Below are 24,256 nucleotides of genomic sequence, written 5' to 3'. Positions count from 1 at the left end.
GGTGTCCGCTCCTCAAGGACTTGCACCCTCCCTTGAGCCGCTCAGATGGGAGAAGCGAGGGAATAATACTAATAAAGCTCTGCCGCTTGTCTACCGTGTGACCTTAGGCAAGTCACTTCACTTTTCTGTGCCTCAGTTACCTCATCTGTCAAATGGGGATTGAGACTGGAAGACCCACGTGAGACAGGGACAGTGTCCAACGCGACTTGCTTATATCCACCCCAGCTCTTAGTACAGTGCCTGGCACATAGTAAACGCTTAAAAAATACCGTAATTATTCCCTTTAGACTGTAAGCTCGTTGTGGGCAGGGATCGTCTCTCTTTATTCCTGTATTGTACTTTCCAAGCGCTTAGTACAGTGCCCTGCACCCAGTAAGGGCTCAATAAATACGAATGAAGGAATGAACTGTGGTATCTGTTAAGCGCTTACTATGTGCCAAACACTGTTCTAAGCACTGGGGTAGATACAAGGTGATCAGATGGTCCCATGGTGGGGCTACAGATGAGGTAACTGAGGCATAGAGAAGTGAAGTGACTTGCCCGTGGTCCGCGATGGAGGCATTTAAAAAGGGCAGGTGGGAAATGAAGAGGGGCATGGGGGAAAGCCCCGAAATCTGAAATCGCATCTCTGCTGAGGCTGTCGACCGCAAACCCCCCTACCCCCTGCCAAAAAACGTGTCCCAATACCGTTTCATTGAGTGTTTAAGGTATTGCAGTCATCACCGATCTCGGGTCGGCGTGTCAGCGCAGGAATTAGTTCGCTTATGGGGGAATTCATTCATATTCTCTCGTGCGCTCTCCCATCTCCACTATAGGATTTATCTTGATTTGCTGCCTTTGAATTGAGTCAACTCTTTTGTATGCCGCGTGAATTGGCCAGCTGCTTTGTAGAAAGAGGCAGAGAGCGTGCTGTGGGTACAGAGGGGAATCGAAGCTAGGGGTGGAGTGGGAGGCTGAGGGGCAGGAGAGGGATCCGGACGTGGAGAAGGCCAGGTGTCCGGCTCCGACCGGGCGGCCCTTAGAAGAGGAACGCAACGAGAGGGAAAAACAGAAAGAGGGTGAAATAGACAGAAAGAGAGAGAGTTGGGTGGGGTAGTGAGAAAGCTGGGAGCTAACAAATGCCATCCTGCCCCGAGCTCTGGGCAGGTGGGCAAAGAGGAGAGCAAGGGAGACAGGCCCAGAGGACAGAGGTGACGTGACACAGGTTGCAGCCGAACGCCTGATGACAGCAGAAAAGTGCCATCAGGTGTGGTGGGATTGTTGTTGAGCTCGTTGTTGGGCAGGGATTGCCTCCGTTTGATGCTGAACTGTACTTTCCAAGCGCCTAGTACAGTGCTCGGCACACAGTAAGCGCTCAATAACAACGCTGGTGTTTGTTAAGCGCTTACTATGTGCCAAGCACTGTTCTTAGCGCTGGGGTAGATACAAGGTAATCAGGTGGTCCCACGTGGGGCTCCCAATCTTAACCCCCATTTTACAGATGAGGGAACAGGGGCCCAGAGAAGTGAAGTGGCTCGCCCAAGGTCACACAGCAGACAAGTGGCGGAACCGGGATTAGAACTCACGTCCTCTGACTCCCAAGCCCGTGCTCTTGCCATTAAGCCACGTTGAATAAATGGTCCCAGCCCCTTCAGCGCTTAGAACAGTGCTTGGCACATAGTAAGCGCTTAACAAATACTATTATTATTATGATGATGATGATTCCGAGCCCTTTCCCTGGCCTGAGGGACGGAGAGGGAAGGGATCGCCCCAGCCTGAATCCGCCCCGGAGAGGGAGGGGCTGTGAGGGGCAGCACTTTGCCACCAAATTGGCTATCAACGCCTCGCCCCTCCTCCCCTCTCCCTCCTCCTCCCCACGTGCCCAGGCGAGCGGAGGCATTTTGTAGCGAGTCAGCGCGGAGCAGAGTAACGATCTGGACGCCCTCGCACAAGCCTTCCGGCCGTCCCTCTTCCAGCTCTCGGGGGAGGGGCGTTCTAGGGAGCTACTACTGTATTGGCCTCCTCCCCCCGCGCCAAAGAGAAGCGTCTGGAGACGGAGGCGGCCGAGAGACGGAAGGGAGAGAGAGGAGAGAGAGAGAGAGAGAGCGCTGCGGGGAGGGAGATGGGGGTCGGGCTGGAGGGTCCATGCCAAGAATTTCCATATCCACAGCAAAGTTAGCGTCTGGAAGAACGAGGGGGCACGGCGGCTCTCCAGGTAAGGGGCGCAGGGGCACGTGGGGGGCACAACGAGAAACAGGGGGGCGCGGGGGGCACAGCGAGAAGCAGGGCACGGGGATGCGGGGGGTATAGCGAGAAGCAGGGGCACGGGGATGCGGGGGATAGAGCGAGAAGCAGGGGCACGGGGGGACCCGGAGGGCACAGCGAGAAGCAGGGGGAGGCGGGGGGCACAGTGAGAAACGGGGGGACGCAAGGGGAGCCAGGGGGATGCAGCGAGAAGCACGGGCACAGAAAGAAGCAAGAGGCACAGGGGGACGTGGGGGACACACGAGAAGCAGGGACACGGGGAGTCGTGGGAGGTAAAGGGGATGCAGGGGGCACAGCGAGAAGCGGGCATAGGAGGAGGTGGCACAGAGAGAAGCAGGGCATAAGGGCGTGCGGGGGGCACAGAAAGAAGCAGTGGCACAGAAGGCTAGGGGTACACCAAGAAGCAGGGCACAGGAGGATGGGAGTACAGCGAGAAGCAGGGACACGGGGATGCGGGGGGCACAGTGAGAAGCAGGGGCACGGGGGCACAGCAGAATGAGGTTCGAGCGAAAGCCGGGGGACGTGAAGGCGAGGTGCCCCACGCAGGTCGCCTGCTTGGTTTGCGGGTTTGGGGCTGCCTCCCTCACACCCACGAAGTTGAGAGGAACTTGGTGGCTCAGCTTGGTCCCCGGCTGCCCGGCTCCAGGCTTCTTCCTCCCACTTCACTGGGCAGCGGAGGAGGAGGAGGAAGGCGTGACTCGGGGACTTGTCGCCGCTGAATCGAACGACTGAGTGAAAGGGGTGACTCCGGAGCAGCCGTGGGAGGAGGGAGATGGGCTGCCTCAGAGCGGAGGGACGGATGGACAGATGGACCCCCGGCCTGGCCTCCCGGAGAGGCTCGAGGGGAACTTCTAGCATCCTGGGGTGGGAGAGCAGGGAGATCCGGGCCAAGAGCCCTGGGCTACTGCCGCTGCTCGGAGCCCCCGTGCCAGCGGGGCACCCCCAGGCTGGGACACCTTGCTTGGCTCAATGGTCTGGGGTCCGAGATTGACCTGCCCCTCTTGGTGCTTGGGACCAGAGCCGCGCTGCCGGGGCTGGGAGTTATACTTCCCAAGCGCTTAGTATAGTGCTCTGCACACAGTAAGCGCTCAATAAATACGATTGAATGAATGAATGACCCCAAGGCCCAGGGGAGGCCTGCTGTGATTGCCTTGGATCACCCAAGTTCATTCATCCTGTACTCTAGTACAGGAGCACCTCTCCTCTTGGTTCTCCCCGCAAAAAGTGGCTCTACACCCCTCATTTGCAGAAAGTCAGTCCTCCCCTTTCCCCCCCAGGGACTCTGAGCACTCCCTTTCTGCTCTCTGGGGTCTGAGTATAAGAAAACCCTCAGAAGCTTCATGTCACCAGAGAATGGAATTCCCCTCTGGGCATGTGGGGAAGGAAGGAAAGGAGATGTAGACAAGATTTCAAATCTACTGATGGTATATATTAAGCTCTCACTACATGTCACACACTGTGCTAAGTGTTGGGGTAGGTACAAGATAATCAGATCGGACACAGTCCCTGCCCTTTGGTGAATCTGGGCATCTTGAAGGAAAATAAGAGCTTGAGTAAACAGCTAGGAGGCAAGAACCCCCGACTGTTTTCTCAGAAGTCAGTCAGGTTAAGATCAGATCCTTTCCCTATAGCCCTGTTAGGTAAACCCCTCCAAAGCACATTGCCTCAGACAGACAGAGTGAGTCCCTTTTGGATGCTCAGAGTGGCTCCTCCATCTAAAATTCAGGAGGTCACATCCGCTCGAGAATAAGGCGGTTAAATTTGGGATTCAGGAAAGCCCAGAAGTGACGTGAAGGACATGAGCCTGGCCAGTTCAGCTTTCACTGAGCTCCTACTGCAAGATAGAACTTGTGGAGTGAAGGAATGGAAGAGGGAAGTGAGAGGTTTTAGCCCTCAAGGACAAGCATGGCCTAGTGGATGGCGTACAGGCTTGGGAGTCAGAAGGACATGGGTTCTAATCCTGGCTCTGCCATTTGCTGTGTGAACTTGGGCAGCTCACTTAACTTCTCTGTGCCTCAGTTCCCTCATCTGTAAAATGGGGACTGAGACCATGAGCCCTTTGTGGGACAGGGACTGTGTCCAACCTGATTAATGTGCATCTACCCCATTGCTTGGTACAGTGCATGGCTCATAGTAAGCACTTAACAACTATCATTAAAAAAAAGTATCAGAAAAGGAAATCCAAGTGTTTTTTGCAAGTGCATTAGCTTCTGCGGCCTCCAGTTTGCCCGATCTTCCCAGTGGTTTCAGAGGTGACCGGTGACCTGTCAGAAAAGTGTTGGGCTAGGCCATAGATCTGCTGAATCTTCACCTGGAGGACAGTACTGTACTGTGTCGTGTCCCTGATCTATTGTGTAAAATGCTGCCAGTCACGATGAGAAAAGTGAAGTTTCAAATCCAAAGTGCCTCATCTCCAAGTCTAATCTGGGAAAAACGAGAACATTAAAAAGTTTGCTAACATGTGGCAGTGTGGTGATATCTGTCAGGGTTTTTTAGGAGTCTTAATGAATTCCCACCTCGTTTCCTTATTTGGTAGGAAGAAATGAAAGCACCTTGAATTTGAGTATCTTTCCCCAGATCACTCAGAAATTAATAGTTTTTATTGAGGTCTAAATGTGCAGAACACTGTATAAGCTCTTGGGAGAGTAAAGTTAGTAGAAGACAGTAGACCCTGCCCTCAAGGAGTTTACAGTCTAGCAGGGGAGAAAGACATTAGGGGGAAGCAACCATGTTTAAAAATCTGTACTTAAGTGCTGGTGGGGGATATGTTTAGGTGACCAAGAAGCGTTAGTGACAGTAACAAAAAAAATTGGGTAGAGAGAGGGGAGATTAATCAGGGAAGGACTCCTGGAGGAGATGTGACTTCACAAGGGCCTTGAAGATGGGGAAAGCAGTGGTCTACAGGATGTGAAGAAAGAGGGCATTCCAGGCAGAGCTGAAGGTATGAACAAGAGGCCAGTGGTGAGATGAGAACAAGGGACAGTGAGTAGGTTAGGTTGAAAGGAGCAACCAGTGAAAGCTGGAGTGTAGTTAGAGAGGAGGGAGGATGAGCAGTGGGGTGGCGGGGAGGGGGTGGTAAGTCAATGATTAGGAGTTTTGGTTTGATGCAGAGAGGAATAGACAACTGCCGGAGGTTTCTGAGGAGTGGAAAAAAAATGTTTCCGAAAAACGGGCAGGGAATGTGAATGTGTCTCTCTATTGTAGTATTGTACTTTCTCAAGCACATGAGAAGCAGCGTGGCTCAGTGGAAAGAGCACGGGCTTTGGAATCCAAGGCCATGGGTTCAAATCCCTGCTCCACCACTTGGGAGCTGTGTGACTTCGAGCAAGTCACTTCATTTCTCTGGGCCTCAGTTCCCTCATCTGTAAAATGGGGATGAAGACTGTGAGCCCCTTGTGGGACAACCTGATTACCTTGTATCTACCCCAGCGCTCAGAATAGTGCTTTGCACATATTAAGCGCTTAACAAATACCAACATTATTATTATTATTATTATTATTATTATTCTCTGTGCCTCAGTTACCTCATCTGTAAAATGAGGATTAAGACTGTGAGCCCCTCGTGGGACAACCTGATCACCTTGTAACCTCCCCTGCACTTAGCACAGTGCTTGGCACATAAAAGTGCTTAATAAATGCTATCATGATTATTAGTAGTAGTATAGTGTTTTGCACACAGTAAGTGCTCAATAAATGCGACAATGAAAAAATGATCCAGGCAGCAGAGCACTGTATGGACTGGAGAAAGGAGAGACTGGAGGTAGGGAGGTCTGTGAGGAGGCTGATCCAATAATTAAGTTATGCTAAGACAAGTGTTTGTGCTGGTGTGGTGGCCATTTGGAAGGAATGGATTCTGGAGATGGGGTGAAGAGACAACGGACGGGATTTGATGCCTGGCCAAATATGAGGATTAAAAGGGAGAGAGGAGTCAAGGATGATGCCACAGTTGCGAGCAGGGAGCTATTCACAACATCACTCGGTGGCTCAGGAATCCTGCCCAGTGGTTAAGAGTGCAAGGTAATGAAGGAGTTTGTTTTTCTGTTTAGGATATTCAACTGCTATTGGTTTGGGAATTTATTACCATAGGAGCATAGACTTCCTGTATCCATATATCTCCATGGGAAAATGGACAGGCAGATCCTGTAGATACATGAGTAGGAGTATATAAATATATATACATGGAGAGAGGCTAAATGAAATACACTGGTGAATGACAAGCATGTAGATAGATCTTGGGGTCCAGGTGACAGGGTAATAAATTTCCCAGAGGAAACCAAGCACAGTTTGTGGCATTACCAGGATCGTCGTATAAATTTATCATTCCTTCCTCCAGTGTATTTTCTCCCAAGTTGTTTTGTTTTTCTCCTTAACTAATTCACGAATTTAATTACATGTTTTCGAATGAATGTCTATTCCAACAAGAGGCACTGTGTTGTGGTTTCTCGGGCCTTTTATTTTGGTGAGTTTGGTATGTCTCCAATGCAGTTTTTTTCCCCAGTGGCGAAGAGCCATTCATAATGGACTGCAACGGGTTTGTACACTGGGACTGTCGCTTTCCCGATAACATCAGCTATGTATTAAAAATAGCGTGAAGCAAGCCGGCTGGGCAGTTAGCAGGGTAGCTGCTAATTAGAGAGCAGTGACAAGACATAGAGGTACCTTTGTGTTTTTTTTTTCTTTTCCACTAACCTTTCATATCCCTGTGTCGATAGTAATATAAAACCAATTTCCAAGTAATTAAAAGTTTAAGATGCTGTTTTGACATCAAGGCAATAATGTGTTGGCGACGTACCACTAATGAACTAGTAGAGCTTTTTTCACACCCCCCACTCTCTCTCTCTCACTCCCTCTCTTTCTTCCCTATGGTTTACCAAAACTGTTTACTTCACTGTCATCCAACCAGAACTGATTGATTCTCACCTACCCCCGAAGATCTCTCTAGAGCTGTCTTTCCGAGATGTCAGCCTCCTTGATGGGTCGAGGAAGAAGAGTCCATAATGGGTCCATAAAGGGTGGGGTATGTGGGAGGAGGCAAGGGAAACATCAGGACAGGCCAAGTCAATGATTAATGGTATTTATTGAGCACTCACCTTAGAACACTGTACTAAGCTCTTGGAAGAGTACAATACGAAGAGCGTTGGTAGGACCCCTTAGACCCTGCTGCCTCTGCCTCAACATCTGATATACTGGATTCTCTTGGGAGGCAGTGTTTTGAAGGGGATGAGTTGTGGGAAGCGGGAAACGAGGTAACCCTCCGGACGGTACCTTAGATTTAATGTTCACTTTTCTATTGAGTAAATCGAACCTCTGCTCTCTTCCTTTGCTCTCCACCTCCAGGGCAGGTAGGTACAGCCAGGGATCATTAGCTTCAGGTGGAGAAACGGAGGCATGGAGAAGTTCCAGTGAGTCTTCCAAGTTCACCCAGTGGAACTAGAAACCAGTAACTAGGTTTCCTGACAGCAAGCCCAGTTTGTGCTCCAATAGAGTTAATTGGTGTGTGTTTTGGCCACCACGCTGAACAAAATCAATCAGTCAGTCAATGGAATTTATTGAGTGCTTAGAATGTGCAGAGCACCGTACTAAATTCTTGGGAGAGTACAATACAGGAGAATTAGCAGACACGTTTCCGTGTATTCCAGTATTCCAGACATGCAGACATGCCCATAATGAGCATACAATCTAGAGGGGAAGACAGACATTATTAATAATAATGATAATAATAATTATGGTATTAAGTGCTTACTATGTGCCAAGTACTGTTCAAGTGCTGGGGTTGTTACAAGGTAATCAGGTTGTCCCTCATGGGGCTCACAGTCTTAATCCCCATTTTCCAGATGAGGTAACTGAGGTACAGAGAAGTTAAGTGGGTTACCCAAGGTCACACAGCAGACAAGTGGCAGAGCCAGTATTAGAACCCACTTCCCCTGACTCCCAAGCCCGTGCTCTTTCCCCTAAGCCACACTGCTTCTCATACATTAATATGAATGAATAATTTGTAATAAATAATTTAAGGATATATACACAAGTGCTGTGGGGTTGGGGGTGGGGCAAATGTCAAATGTCCAAAGATCACAGATCCAAGTGATAGACTTCACACACTGCAGGAAAAGAGGCCTTAATTAGGGAAGGTCTCTTCGAGATGATGTGACCTTAATAATGCTTTAAATGTGGATAGAGTGGTGGTCTGGCATATATGCAGAGTAAGGGGTTCCAGGCTAGGGAGAGGACATTGGAAAGGGGTCGGCGGTGAGATAGATGAAATTGGGGCCCAGGGAGTAAGCTAGCACCAGAGGGGTGGCGTGTGTGGGCTGGGCTGTAGTAGGAGATTAGTGAGGTGAGGTAGGATGGGGCAAGCTGATTACTTTAAAGCTGATGGTAAAGAGTTTCCATTTGATGCAGAGATGGATGGGCAGACACTGGAGGTTCTTGAGGCGTGGAGAGACATGGACTGAATGCTTTTGTTCTTAAATGATCTGTGCAGTAGAATGCAGAATGGTTTGGAGTGTGGAGAGACAGGAGGCCAGGAAGGCAGCAAGAAGGCAGATGTCATAGTCAAGGTGGGATAGGATAAGTGCTTGGATCAGCATGGTAGCAGTTTGGGTGGAGGGGAAAGGGCAGATTTTAGCAATGTTGTGAAGGTAGAACAGATAGGATTTGGTGACAGATTGAATATGTGAGTGGAATGAAAAAGATGAGTCGAGGACAATGCCAAGGTTACAGGCTTGTGAGATAGGGTGGATAGTGGTGTTGTCTACAATGATGGGAAAGACAGGGAGAAGACAGGGTTTGGATGGGAAAATAAGGAGTTCTCTTTTGGATATGTTTAATTTTAGAAGTCGGTGGGACATCTATGTAGGTATGTCTTGAAGGCAGGAGGAAATATGAGATTGCAGGAAAGGAGAGAGGTCAGGCCTGGAGATGGAGATTTGAGAATCATCTGTATAGAGATGATAATTGAAGCCATGAGAGTGAATGACTTCTCCAAGGGAGTGGGTATAGAGGGAAAATAGAAGGGGACCTAAAAATGAGCCTTGAGGGACTCCCCACTACTGTCAGGGAGTGAGAGGCAGAGGAGGAGCTAGAAAAAGAGGCTGAGAAGGAATGGTCAGAGACATAGGAAGAGAACCAAGAGAGGACAGTACCAGCGAATCCAAGGTTGGATAGAATTTCAAGGGAAGCGGGTGGTCTACAGTAGCAAAGGTGGCTGAGAGATTTAGGAGGATTAGGATGAGTAGAGACCGTCAGATCTGGTGAGAAGAAGGTCAGTGGTACCTTAGAGAGGGTTGTTTCTGTAAGAGAAGGGGGGCAGAAGCCAGATTGGAGGGGATCTAGGAGAAAATTGGAGGATAGGGAGTGGAGGCAACAGTAGTAAAGTCTCTCAAGAAGTTTGGAGAGAAACAGTAGATGGGAGATGGGGACAAGGGAGAGGGTTTTTTTTAGGTTAGGGGATGCATAAGCAAGCTTGAAAGCAGTGGGGAAGCCAAAGCAGATAAATGTATTGGCTGCTGAAAACTCCAGTCATGCTGGAGACTCTCAATGTCTCTCTGCACCTCTTCAGATTCCTCTGTGACCTGCAGGTTCTCCTCTCTTCTGACAAGCTTCACCTCTTCCCTTCCCCTCCAGTCTGTTCCCTAATCACCTCTTCTTCTGGGGTTTCTCTCCCTTCTCATCTCATCACTTCAGTCAGAGGGCCAAGCTCAGCTGTCGCTGTAGTTTCCAGAAAATGTTCCAACCCAGAATCTGCTTTTCTACACAAGGGGACCAGATGCATACTTTTCTTTTTGTGGTATTTGTTCAGCACTTAGTATGTGTCCAACCATGTTCTAAGCACTGAGGTAGATGCAAGTTAATTAGGTTGGAAACAATCACTGTCCTGCATGGGGTTCTCAGTTTAGAAGGGAAAATAGGAGAACTGAGGCACAGAGTGAAGTGACTTGCCCAAGGTTACACAGCAAGTAATTGTCCGAGCTGGGATTAGAACCCAGGTCTTCTACCAGGCCCATATTCTATCCACTAGGCTGTGCGGCCTTCTCTGCGAATCTTGGGGGCCAGACATCTCTGGGCCCATCTGAAACTGATCTAGCCCCAGAGAGAGCCACCACTGTTGCAGAAGCAGCTTCCCCAGGTGGTATAAGCTAATCTCCCTTCTTCTAGTTTCAACCCATTTCCTAAGGGCACTTTATAACTAGAACGAGAGCTATGGCTCGGATGGAGCTCTCTATGTGAGAGGAAAGCTAGTATTCCAGCTCCCCAGGGGGAAGCCAGAAAAAGCTCTCCTGGCTCTTTGGAAAAAGTTGAAATGAAAGTCATCACAGATGGAGATCACAGGGTCCAGGAAATTAATGTCGGTCAGGGTGTTCCCTCCCTGTTTACCGTTCATTTTTTATTTTGAGGATAATCAAAATGAAAAAGCCAAATCATATAGTGGTTACCATCCTCTCCCTCTGGCTAACCCTGTCTCTCCCCCACATTTTTGCACTCTCACACGCATCCTCTAAACACATGTACATTTTGTCAGTCCAGGAGATTCCAAGTGGCTGGGTTCCTTGAAGCAGGAAAGATCGTCTTCCCCCCCTCTTCCCACCACCCCTTCCATCTCTTTCCACCCCCCACCCCCCTAAACTTAGTGCTAAACCATACGATTGCTTTTCAGGAATGGAACACTGAGCAAACGTCACTCCTCTGCACTGGAATATGTCACTGGCAGAGACAGCTGCTATAATCTTTAATCATTCAGAGCGATCAAAACAAAAAGCTGCACATCATTGCAGGACAAATGCCTCTCGCCTTTGTCTCAGTGCCAGCTCTCTGGGTCTCCCAGTCACGGCAGTAGCAGCCGTAGGCAAGTTTTTAAATGAGGGAAGTGTGGGTAGTTCTGCCGCTCATCTTACGCAGGGCCTCCTTCTCTCCATCACCTCTGTTGGGAGGGCCCAGCCGAGGACATCCACAGCTGCCCAATAGCTGGAGAGTGACACTTCAGTACTTTCTACCCAAGCCAGATATCAGAGGGGGCTTTGGGATCGGGGACCAAATAGTGTACCTGATGGGGAAGGAGTTGTGTTTGGGGGTTTTGAAGGTGAATACACCATCTTGATCAAATGACTTCTGTCGTTTCTCCCTTGTTGGAGTGTCAGCTCTTTGAGGTCAGGAACTGTGGTTTCCTTTCAAGGGTAGCTGCTATGCCTACATTTCTCTTTTACATCAACCAATTGTATGTATTGAATGCTACTGTATGGAGGGCACTGTGCTAAGCACTTGGGATCATACAATATAAGAGAGCTGGGAGACATGTTTCCTGCCCACAGGAGCTTACAGTCTGGAGGGGAGACATTAAAATAAATTATGGATATGGACATAAGTGCTGTGGGGCTGAGGGTGGGGTGAATTAAGGGGATAAATCCAAGTGCACCCTCTATACCTATGCCTCACCACATCAAGCAGAAAACTCCTGACTCTTGACTCTTAGGGACACCATTAGGTTTCTCCTTTTGGCTCATTGACTTATTAACTTTCTTCTCCCATCCCATCCCAATTTATCCTTCATTCTTCCCAAGCTAAGCTTTTTACTCTGCCTTATTTTTGACTCTCCTGCCTCTAATCCCATCCTTCTCCACAGCAGAACCTCCCCCCTTCCACCCCTCCCCGGAATTCTTCCAGACCATAGCTCTTTCCCCACTTTCCAAGCCCTCTTGAAATCCCAGCTTCTCTGGGGGCATCCCGACGATTTAACTTTCTCCTCCCTGGGCAATGGCCTTCCAATTAATCAATGTATTTATTGAGGACTTACTGAGTGCAGAACACTGTACCTAATGCTTGGGAGAATACAATACAACAGAGTTGGTAGACATAATCCCTGCCTACAAGGAGCTTATGATCTACAGGGAAAGATAGACATTAAATTAGATTATGGATGGGGAAATAGTAGAGGGTAAAGATATTTACATTAAGGGTTTTGGGGCTGAGGTGAGCATCAAAGGCTTAAGGGTAACTACTGCCTCAGTGTGTATGCACTCAGTCATCTTTTGAGAGGAGGAAAAAGACTGGTTACTGAACTTCTGCTCCTCCATTACCCAGCAGAGCCTTCTGCATGGTTGAAGGGATTCTGTACTATCTTCTCTAGTGTTGCTGAGCTCATAACAGGGGCTTCTAGGCCCTGTTTGGCAGCACCACTTGAAAGCATCTGGCCCCACGGAAAGGTTGGGAGAATTATCATCTAGTCCCAAAACACCCACTGCTTGTGCAGAATGTAGATCAGCTTCCTGAAACACCCACCTTCTAATAATAATAATAGTAATAATAATTGGGGTATTTGCTAAGCGATTATTGTGGGGCAAGCACTGTACTAATGACTGGGGTTGTTACAAGATAATCAGGTAGGACACAATCCCTGTCCCACATTGGGTTTAGAGTCTATCAGGGAGGGAGAGCAGGTATTTAATCCCCGTTTTAAAAGATGAGGGAACTGAGGCACAGAGACAGTGACTTGCCCAAGGTCACACAGCAAGCAAATGGTGGAATCAGGATTAGAACCCAGGTCCCCTGACTCCTAAGCCCATGCTCCCTTTTCAAGACAACCCCTAAAGAGTGAAAGTGAGGTCGTGATTTTTCTTTCCCTTGACATCTAAATCATAAATATTTACCCCCGCATATAGTGTAAATATATCCTCCACTTATAGTGTTCTTTGAGTTTACAAAGTGTTTTGTTTTTCAAAACACTTTCACATCCATTATCTCAAAAGCTCACAACATCTTGGTGAGGTAGTTGGGGTGAGTGCTATTATTCCTGTTTCACGGATGAAGAAACTGAAGTCCAGAGGAGTTAAGTGACCTGTCCAAAGTCACACAGCCAGTGGCAGAGCCGCAACTGGAGCGCAGTGTCTTGGTACCCAACTGTTATCACTGAGTAGCTCAGGTAACTGGACGGTCTGCTTGGGAAGCATTACCAAAGGAGCCATTCCCCTGGACCAAGACTTTATTAAAGTGATCCACTGGCCCCACATGCCGGGGTGTACCATCCCAGCATAACCTGGTAGATGCAAAGGCCAGTGCTTTCATAGCCAAAGAAATCTAAACTCCTAAAAATCGAAAATGCTTTCCAGACTCCTCCCCCTGGGTCCCAGTGCACCAAGGAATCCTGCATCCTGAGAAAGTTCCTCCTTTCTTTGGCTGTGTGCAGGAGCATGTGGAAAGGAAATTCCACTCATGATGTAAACAATACAGATTCCTCTGCATTCGTGGATAGCGTGTGGGAAAACTGTCCTTGAGAGATCTTTGTTTAGTTGCCAGTATGCAGGAAACTTCTCCTTGAGCAGTTCCTGAGATGACCAGATTGTCCACTCTGGCCTGATATAGGCTCAGTGTGGGTATCTTGCTGCTGTTATTCTGCAGCTGGTGCATCAGATGCCCTCTGGACACCAGCACTGCTGGTAATACAACTTTGCACTTATTCTGGCCCTACCGCAGTGATGTAGATCTTGCAGTGGCTTTGTCTTTTGGTTACTGTTAAATTAGAAGCAGCATGGCTCAGTGGAAAAGAGCACAGGCTTTGGAGTCAGAGGTCACGGGTTCAAATCCAGGCTCTGCCAATTGTCAGTTGTGGGACTTTGGGCAAGTCACTTGACTTCTCTGGGCCTCAGTTACCTCATCTGTAATATGGGGATTAAGACTGTGAGCCCCCCATGGGACAATCTGATCACCTTGTAACCTCCCCAGCACTTAGAACAGTGCTTTGCACATAGTAAGTGCTTAATAAATGCCGTCATCATCCTCCTCATCATCATCCCAGAAAGACCTATGGGGCAGTAGTTGAGATCTGGACCTAAGCACTAAACATGACAATTTGGGTAAATATTTAATCCTGAATCTGGATCTTACTGATACTTTGCTACTACTTCTCTTGATTTATTTGTATAATTGTTAGTCTATCCTTCATGGAGGACTTTGTGGGTTCTGTCTCAACCAAAGGTAGAAAAAGTAGTAGATCTGAGCTGTAACAGTCGGGATTGAGATTTGTCATAGGAAGAATTTTTGGTCAGTGAGGGCGATGAGGAGCTGGAATTATAGCCAAGGGAGGTGGTAAAAGCTTCTTGGGAGGTTTACAAAAATAGGGTGGAATGGTTTAAGCATGCCCTTTCCAGAGGTAGGGGGCTGGATTATATGCCCGCTCAAGGTCCCTTCTATCTTCAAGGATTCTTTCTATTGAGTAGATTGGTTTTGGAAGCCTAATGGTTAGAGCTCAGGCCTTGGACTCCCCTTCCAGTCTGTCAGCTCCTTGTGGACAGGGATAGTTTCTCCCTACTCTTTTGTATTGTGCTTAGTACAGTGTTCTACATCCAGTAGCTGCTCAATAAATACCATTGATTGATTGAGTCAGAGGACCTGTGTCCTAGTTATGCTTTAGCACTGGGGTACATTAAGATGTGCATTATAGAAACATACCCCATTTTCAACAGATCTCATCACAATGGATCCTTCCCCTGGGTTTACTGAGACTAATATTTACAAACGGAGGGCTGGAAGGGATATGCACCTGTAATGTGCCTGTGAAAGCTGAGGTTCATCTTATTTATAATCATGTTCACGCACTTACGGGATGTGTTTCTATACTATATACTTGGAGAAGAGCTCAGAGATGAAGCCTAGGGGAAAGACCTGTTTTCTCTGTCCCCCCAGAATTGCTTCCTGGTTCCAATCTTGGAACCTAGAACCATTTCCTAGAAGCAGAGCTTAGAGAAACAACATGACCTGGTGGAAAGATCAATGGGCATGGGAGTCTGAGGACCAGGGTTCTAATTCAGCTCCACCCCTTGCCTGCTGTGTGACCTTAGGCAACTCACTTAACTTCACCGTGCCTCAGTTTCCTCAACTGTACAATGGTGTTTCAATACCTTTTCTCCCTCCTCCTTAGACTCTGAGCCCCAAGTGGGGGCAGGGACTGTGTCCAACCTGGTTATTTTGTTTCTATGCCCCAGTGCTTAGTACAGTGTTTGGCACATAGCACTTAATAAATGCCATTATTATTATTATTATTATTATGATAGAACCCACTTTATGGAGTAGGCCTCAGCCTCTGACAGCTATCATCAGAAGCTGCAAAATCTCTTCAACTTCCATAGGTGCTGTGGTGGACCATATCTCTTCAGAATGGGGGAGGAGAATTTAAAAAACAAATGGAGGTTGAAAAGCCTAACAGGAACTTGCTTTTATTTTGGTTCCAACTCGTTATCACGTCCTTGCAGTGTGTGAAAATGTTAGATCTGGAGAATGTGACTGCTCCAGTGAGAAATGTTCAGAAAAACAACCCACCAGAAATCCTAATATTGTTACATTGTATTAATTCAGAAAGCCAGAGATCAAAACATAGAAATTTGAGCCCAACAAGTGGGCTGTAACTCTTAAAATTTCCAAATGGAACAAAGCCAAACATGAGACGAGTTGGGGGAAGAGCGAAATCTAGTATCAGTGCTGGAGACATAGCCAAAGAGAAAGAGAGGCTCCTGCAGAGTTGAAGAGAGGGGAGAGAATGGGGAGGCCATGAAGGTGTTTTTAACTAACTTGGAACAATACTTGCTTCTGCATCATCACCTCGGGCAGAGCACAAGGTGACCAGGCATGTGACTGGACATCTCAATTTTGGTGGCACAATCCAAAAATGTAATGACGTGCCTCACCACCTGCTATGGGGGTTTGGGGACATGGTTTATGTCCTGAAAAACCAAAGCCTACTAAGGACAGTCATGCAACATTAATTAGAGGGATAACACGGAGAAGAGACGGGTGCCTACTTCATCATGCATCTCCCCCCCTCCTTGGAGGGGAGGAATCTGGGATGGGGAGGGTGGTATTGAGTGCTTACTGTGGGCAGAGCACTGTTTTAGCACTTGGGAAAGTACAATACAACAATAAGCAGGCACATTCCCTGCTCACAGTGAGCTTACAGTGCCCTCCCACCTTCCCTCCTCCCCCTCTGCAAGATAACCACTGAGAGGCAGGACCTTGGGGTCCTTGTCTTCCTGAGTTGAGTTTTGAGAGGACAGGTAGGAGAGGAGGTGCTGCTAGATCCATTAACTCCATTCCCCTTCTACTTTCTGTAAGGCTCATACCCCTGCCCCTAGAGAGTTCATTGCAGATTTTACTTTGCTTTGAAACTTCACTCTATCAACTACCATCTTGTTTTTTAGGTTTTTTTTTAAACCAGTTTTCTCAAGTAGTCCAAAGCTTTCCAGTCTCTCCTAAAGTCACACTCTTTTCTCCAACCCCATATGGTGGGGCTTTACCCCGAGTCTGTCAGCATTTCTCCGCCCTGGGCACTGCAGTGGACTGGTCTCTCCTTGTGGGACAGGTCTCAGCTGCCTAGAGCATTAAGGGCCCCTAAGTAATTGAGCCGACTTCCCTGGCAGTAACACCACAGAGTGTAAATGTAGAATTGCGCCATAGACACTCAACGAGATCCACAAATGTTGGGTGGTTCAAAAATCCTCATAATCTTGGGGGTTAGGGACTCCACTCAATTGGCTAAATACATTGAAAACAAGTCTTTTGTGACTTCTCTCTGTCACTTGCAAATCAGAACATCACCCCCCCCAACCCCACTCCCCTGCCCGCTTCCAGATGGGTTCTTTTCCCTTACAGCATACACTCCCAGCAAAGACTTGCCCAAAAACTCCAGGCTCCCTAATCTTCAGGCAGAATCCCCTTCTCTGGAGGGGATTGCACTTGGATTTGCAGTTGATATTTGTCTCACCCTCAACCCCTCAGCATTTATGTACATATCTTTAAATTCTATATCATAAATCACTTATTTATTCATATTAATGTCTGTCTCCCCCTCTAGACTGTAAGCTCATTGTGGGCAGGGAACACGTTTGTCAACTCTGTTGTACTCTCTCGAGCACTTAGTACAGTATAGTACTAGTAAGTATATAATACTTGAGTGTATAGTAAGCACTCAATAAAAACCATGGAATGAATGAATGGAGCTTTTGAAAAAAACAAGAAGAAACTTTCTGATTTGACTTAACGTTCTTCCTGGACACAGGGAAATGGACTTAATGACCTCTCATGGTTCTTTCGAGGATTCCACTTCTCAGATTCTATCTTTGATTCCAGAAGAATCTTGGATTGTTGTCCAAGAGCAGGCCCAACTGGAGCTGCTAGAAACTCCCAATAGGAGGAGACCCTTTTCCCTCCGTACTGTACTTGTAGTACCATGGAGGACAGAGGTTTGGTTAATTCCATTGGATTTGGAATCTTTCACCCAAAGGGTCTGTTATACCATTTGATTCCATAAATTACCTCATCCCTTTCCTGTAAGTGTGAAGATGTTTCCAACGTGGATAGTTACCTTTTTAATTTCAAGGTCGCTCACAAACAGCATTTATCAAGTACAGAACCCTGCACTAGATGCCATGAGGAGTTACAAAAGAATTATAAATCATGGCCCCTGACTGTGAGGCGCTCACAACCAAATAAGGTAGTCAGGGCAGTACCAAAATACAAAGATAAAGAAAAACTTAAAACACAAATGACGGTAGCATGTCATTCTGTATCATAGAGATACACCAATTGCTAATCTGTTGTGAAAATGATTGAAAGGACTGGAGGTAGATGGATAATCTTTGAAAGCTTCAAGGAGGAGATGAGTTTTTAAAAGCTTTGAAGGGCCCAGTTTGGCCAAGAGAAGAGCATTTCTGGTTGAGGGAAAGTCTTACAGAGGTGAGAAACTTCCATGTAAGGGATGGAATATGGGTTTTCTTTGCTGGAGCAGAGAGGATTGGCAGGAGATGAGGGAAGTCAGATTAAGACCCCCAAAGTGTGGAAGGCCTTTAAAGGCCAGAGTCGGGAGTTTGGATTTGAAAGGCAACTTGGAACCAGGTTAGGCTTCAGAGAAGGGGAGTGATGTAATCAAAGTGATGCTTGACGAGCATTTCTGCATCTCTGAGATGCAGTAGCAGCATGGCTCAGTGGAAAGAGCACAGGCTTGGGAGTCAGAGGTCACGGGTTCTAATCCCGGCTCCACCATTTGTCAGCTGTGTGACTTTGGGCAAGTCACTTAACATCTCTGGGCCTCAGTTACCTCATCTGTAAAATGGGGATTAAGACTGTGAGCCCCATATGGAACAACCTGATCACCTTGTATCCCCCCTGCGCTTAGAACAGTGCTTTGCACATAGGAAGTGTTTAACAAATACTATCATTATTATTATTATTATCTCTGACTCCATGCCCTAGGGTGCCATTCAGATAGGAAAATCCTGAGAACAGCATTCTCTTCCGAACTTCTCTCCGGCCTACCCTGATGCCAGCAGTATGTTGGTGGTTGACAAAATGTAAAGGCCTGAGGGGGAATCCCTTAGGTTCTCTGGGAAAGGATCCCAAATGTGGAGGTGTTTTTGCTGATTTGGCTGGCGTCTCGTCTCAGGAAGCAGAGTCACTGCTCGCTTCCCAGCTGGGTTTCATTCAGAAACAGCCACATTGCCAGCTAGGCGGGTGAGGTGAGCCAAGGCCTCAGGGTGTCAGACTGCAAAGGACAATAGCCTTGGCACCTTGAGGCTATTCCTAAAGAAATGGTCTTCTCATCAGGGCTGAATCCTCCAGCTGGAGGGTTTTGAACCATGAAAATTTCCCCTCCCACTCCAGTGTCCTAGGCAATTTTAAAATACGATTAATAGTAATGATTATGGTATTTAAGCACTATGTGCCAAACACTGTAATAAGTGCTGGGGTAGATACAAGATAATCAGGTTGGACACATTCCCTGTCCACACATGGAGCTCACAGTCTAAGTGGGAGGGAGGAGGAGTTAATCCCCATTTACAGATGAGGAAACTGATGCAAAGAGAAGGTAAGTGACTTGCCCAAGGTCACACAGACAACAAGTGGTAGAGCCGGGACTAGAATCCAAGTCCTTCTGACTCCCAAAACCATGCTCTATCCACTAGACTACACTGCTTCTAGTCCCACCTCTGCCACTTGTCTGCTCTGTGACCTTGGGCAAGTCATTTCTCTTCTCTGTGCCTGTTACCTCATCTGTAAAATGAGGATTAATCAATCAATCAATCAATCGTATTTATTGAGCACTTACTATGTGCAGAGCACTGTACTAAGCGCTTGGGAAGTACAAATTGGCAACACATAGAGACAGTCCCTACCCAACAGTGGGCTCACAGTCTAAAAGGATTAAGACTGCATGTCTCATGTGGGACATGAAATGTGTCCAATCTGAGTACCTTATATCTACCCCAGCGCTTAGAACAGTGTCTGGCATATAGTAAGCGCTTAACAAATACTGCAAAAAAAAAGTGGTAGAGGCAAGAGTTGGAACCCTGGTCCTCTGACTCCCAGCCCCCTTATCTTTACATTAGGCCAAACTACCTCTCAGCAGTGTCTCTCTAAGACCTAAGGTTCTAGGAGTTCCAAAGAGTTCAAAGTACTTCCACGTCCACTTTCTCCTTTTAGATTCTCAACCTCCTTCTGAACTAGGGGAGGGTATCTTTCTCCTGTTTTACAACTGTGAAGAGACTAATCTAAGGCCATAGAGCAAGTTGTTGGCCAAACTGGAACCATTATCCAGGCTCTCCCCTCCCCGCCCTCCATATCCAGTGATGAGACCTACCCCTAGTCTGGGCTGCTTCTCTTAGTACCAAGGTATTGGGGTGGGAGTGGAGTCTTATGAGGACTAGGAGAAATCTAGGATGGCAAAGAGAAGATGAGATTTAGAACTCTTCATTTAGTCTAAACAAAAACTGGTTACTGAACCTAAATAACAGCTTCAGAAACCAAACATCTTGTTGATAATACCTCTGACCACTTAAAAGGACCGTAGCTTTGTAAAAGCCTTTGAAGGGGACATATCCTATTTGGGGAGAAAGACTTGTGGAACTGTCCACATCTTCTGATATGGGGAAAAATGACCCATCTTGGGGCTGGAAAAGTGACCATGCCCCGTGTCTTGGCATGGCTTGGACCAGCAAATAAGGCTCGCATCTGAGTTTTGTTTGACTCTTTCCCTCCGAATGATCATCATTATGCCAAGGCAAGTGATGAAAAGTATTCATGGGGGAAGGTAGTTCAGAGGAATGTTGAAATGACAGAAACTGGTGTGGGAAGTGAATGGGCTGGCTTCTTGGTGAAGATATTCCTAGGGCAGGAGGATTTAGTCTGGGCCCTTTTGATAGGATCCACGAGTTCCATCCTTAAGCAACCTTCCCCTCTGGCATATCTATAGCGAGATGTATTTTCCCCTCCAGCCTAGCTCCATTCCGGAGATCCCTTCATCTCTGTTCAGAGTTTCCCTGCCTGAATTTGGCCTGATCCTCTAGGCCTATTCTGGAAATTCAAAATCACACTGCACATTTTACCATTTGCTGCGGGTGCCGGGGTTGTGAGACCAGGCCACATTCGTGTTCAACTATGATTGGCATTCACTTATGGGCCCAAGCCACTTGTTGAGTTAACTGCATCCACAGCCCAAAGACAAGAGCATGGACTAATTGCAGCCTTTAAGCTGGTTCCTCTTCCTCTGTTCCAAAGGAAAGGAATCAGTGATGTCAGCCCAGAGGCAAAGATCACCGACTCCATTTATTGACATGCCTGGGTGTCTCCCGAGTGGGCAGTTCAGCGAAAAGATGATGTTCATTTATATATTTGCTTGTCCGCATCTGGGAACTGAAAGCTTCTGGGAGTTCTTTGGAAGGTCGATTTAGCAAGAGTCACCGGATCCTGGTGGATGATGGACATTTACTAAGTGCTTGTGGGTGGATGAGTTGGTTGTGTCCCTGGGGAGGCGTACGGGGGAGGGAACACCAGGCAGGCTTTAACCTCAGGGTGGTTTGCTGCAGGGGATTCGGCCTGATTCCTCAAGGGCCACTGAGTGTTGCTGTGTACCTCAGGACCTGTCTATTAGAAAGGAAAACTGGTGGTTAACTGTAAACCCCCATCCCTCAAATCTGCCGCTGAGATGCAGGGTTTGATACGAGCGAGGTAAATAAGTTAAAATACCCAACAACCAAAGGACTGTCTCATATTCATCCCCCTCTCCCAGCCCCACAGTACTTATGTACATATACAGAATTTATTTATTTATATTAATGTCCACCTCCCCCGCTAGACTGTAAGCTCGTTATGGGCAGGGAATGGGTCTGTTTATTGTTGTGCTCTCTCAAGCACTTAATTCAGTGCTCTGCATGCAGTAAGTGCTCAATAAGTAAGATTGACTGAATGAATGAATAAATAACCTTGATGACAGAAATGCAAAAGAATCTCTCTTTCTCACCCAGGCTTCTTGTACGAAGACTCTAGGGTCCCGTTTTAAACATAGGGTTTTTTATTTTGTTTTATTTTGTTTTTTACCTACTCAATGCTGAATTTTCAGGTTTGGGTCCCACAGAACCAAAACGAATGGGATCCCTGCCACACCTCTCTTTCGCTGGACAAGATAGTCCTGGCCTTTGTCTCCTGCTTCTCATGTTCCTTTAGTGGCGAGAGGAGTCAGAGGAGAGGCTCCCTCCAGCCTGATTCCATGTTTAGCAGCTGTGTTTGGAGGAGTCTGGGAATGGCTCCCTAAGGGGAATGTCATGATTTTTCCTGCTCATCTGGGTTCTGTTTCCACTCAGTTGGGTCTCCAGTAGGTTGATCTGCAACTTCCTGTTTGAGATGCCACTTTACAGCTTTGACTTTTTGATGATGGTCCCTTCTGTCTGAATACCATAGGGCTTTGTGGCATCCTGGCAAGTTTAGGGAAAAGAGAAGCTGCTCCCATGTGGATGGATTGGTCCCAGAAGGCTTTGGAAGAGACAGCCAGGTCTTCCCCAAGTGCAGAACACTGTAATAATAATAATGATGTTGGTGTTTAAGTGCTTACTATATGCCAGACACTGTACTAAGTGCTGGGGTGGATATAAGCAAATCAAGTTGGACACAGTCCCTGTCCTCCTGTGAGGCTTGCAGTCTCAATCCCCATTTTCCAGATGAAGTAACTGAGGCACTGAGAGATGAAGTGACTTGCCTAGGCTCACACAGCAGACAAGTGGTGGATTTGGGATTAGAACACATGACGTTCTGAATCCCAGGCCCATGCTCTCTCCACTACACCATGCTGATTCTACTGATCTCTTGGGAGAGTAAATAGAGTTAGATACAATGTCTGCCCTCAAGAAGGTAGGAGAAGGACTCCTAGGACTGGGAGGGAGCACAGTTTGGGAACATTACTTCGGCACAATTTCCCAACAGACTCCATGGTGGGTTTCCTCCAAGTAGTCAAGTGCCCCCCAACAAAAGGGACTTCCTTCCTCCTTCCCTATCCTTCCTCTTTCCTCGTCCCTACTCCTCCTTCCTCCCTCCTCTCCTCTGTTTCCACCCACCACTGCCGAAGAATGCCTTGTCTTGTGGGGCACTCTGCACCTGCTTGTCTGCAGAGAGCATCACTTCAGGCCCCTGATGTAACCTATGGTGGAGACTGGTTACAACGAGTAATTCCAGAAGGGAATTACTCCACAAACCCTCACCACAGAGGCCTTTGGAAATCTCATTATTTGATGAAAGGCTTTTACAATGTAAATGGGGTCAGCTGGCCCTGAAATTGCTTCTGATGGAATCACCCCTCCCTCCCCACCATCCGTTCCTCCCTATCCCCTCCCAGTCCCACCACTGACTAGAAGGGCGAAGGCAGAGTGGGTCCTTATCCTATAGGCAAGGCTTGGAGCTGTCAGGAGATTTATAATAATTTGTGAATACAACCATTAAGCACTACAGAGAGAGGGGGCTGGGAAGACTAATGGCTTCAGTTTAATGAAGTCAAGAAGGATACATGTAGGATGCTTCATTCAAAACTGGAAAACAGAGAGGGGGATTTTGCTGAGGCACCAAGTTGGAGAGACCAAGGGTTGGGGGTGGCTATTGTGACCTTTTCTAGCCCAAAGGGCTGAGCCTAAGGTTAAGTCATTCTATGTCCTTGTAATGCCCCTCCCCCTTCCTCCTGCTATGGCAGGGAAATTGGAAGAATTTTTTTTGAGGGGGGTGCAAATGGTGAAGGCGAGCTCTTTCTAGTCTCTTTTCTGACTGATAGGAGTGAATGGAGAACACAATTGACAGAAGCTGGAGGCCAGAGTAGAAAGGGAAAGGATTTACTTTCTGTTGGATTAAGGGTTTTTTTCCTAGTGAAATCTCAGTGGGATGGGAGTTCAAGCTGAGTTCTCTATGCTATATATCCTTTTATCCCTGTACCTGGCTATTGGGGGTTTGTCTATGAAATAGAATAGAGACTGCCCTTCCCAGGGGATTCATGGAGCTGTATTGTGCACCACTCCCCCTCCCCAAATCCCCACCCTACCCAGTCCCTACTTATAATAATGCTTATAAGCTACTCCTTCATAGTTATGAATCTGATCAGACATGGCATATAACTAATCCAATCCCCTGGCCGGTAATCCAGTCCCTTGTCAACAGCCACTCTACAAGTTAAGTAGAAATGGTGCAAGTAGTGAAGAATGCTGATTTCCTTCATTTCATTATTCATACATCCCTTCAGGTGGGTATGATCCCTCCAACCTTGTTCACATATGTCCTGGAACCCCTGGGAGGAAGATGGGCAGGTGTGTATTTTGGACCTGATTTGCTTATTTCTTCTGTTATCCTGTTTGAACCCTGAAAGAAGTCTGCCAGATGATTTGACCTCAGATGGTGGAAGGATCCTATTGAGTACATCTGGGCAAGGTCTCTCAAGGAGCACTACCACTTGTACTCTATAAACTCTCTTTCTGATTACTCCTCTCCATGACTACTTCTTACAGGCTGCAGATTGAATAGCCATATTGATTGATTGAAAAAGAAGTTGAATTTCTCTCTTCTTCTCCCCAAGTGTGGTCAGATCACTTGGCCATTTTCCATGTGAGGCATAAAAGTTGCTGGGAACCCCTATGGCTGATTGCGAGTCCTCCCACCAAGGATACTAAATGCTATAGAGAAGCAGCGTGGCTCAGTGGAAAGAGCATGGGCTTTGGAGTCAGAGGTCATG

The 24,256-nt window shown here is 47.3% G+C and overlaps 1 long non-coding RNA gene across 1 annotated transcript in view; it reads left to right on the top strand.

The window, feature by feature from the left end:
* Positions 1-2,121: 2,121 nt before the first annotated feature.
* LOC119942800 overlaps positions 2,122-24,256 on the top strand; it is a 121,626-nt gene continuing 99,491 nt past the window's right edge. Inside the window, exon 1 of the long non-coding RNA XR_005455400.1 lies at positions 2,122-2,194. This is a non-coding gene — a long non-coding RNA (uncharacterized LOC119942800). The remainder of the gene's footprint in view (positions 2,195-24,256) is intronic.

Source organism: Tachyglossus aculeatus, chromosome 21 (assembly GCF_015852505.1).
Source record: "Tachyglossus aculeatus isolate mTacAcu1 chromosome 21, mTacAcu1.pri, whole genome shotgun sequence".
Classification (NCBI taxonomy): domain Eukaryota; kingdom Metazoa; phylum Chordata; class Mammalia; order Monotremata; family Tachyglossidae; genus Tachyglossus; species Tachyglossus aculeatus.
Note: the sequence above shows the minus strand (reverse complement) of the source record. Positions and strands in the feature narration are given on the sequence as shown.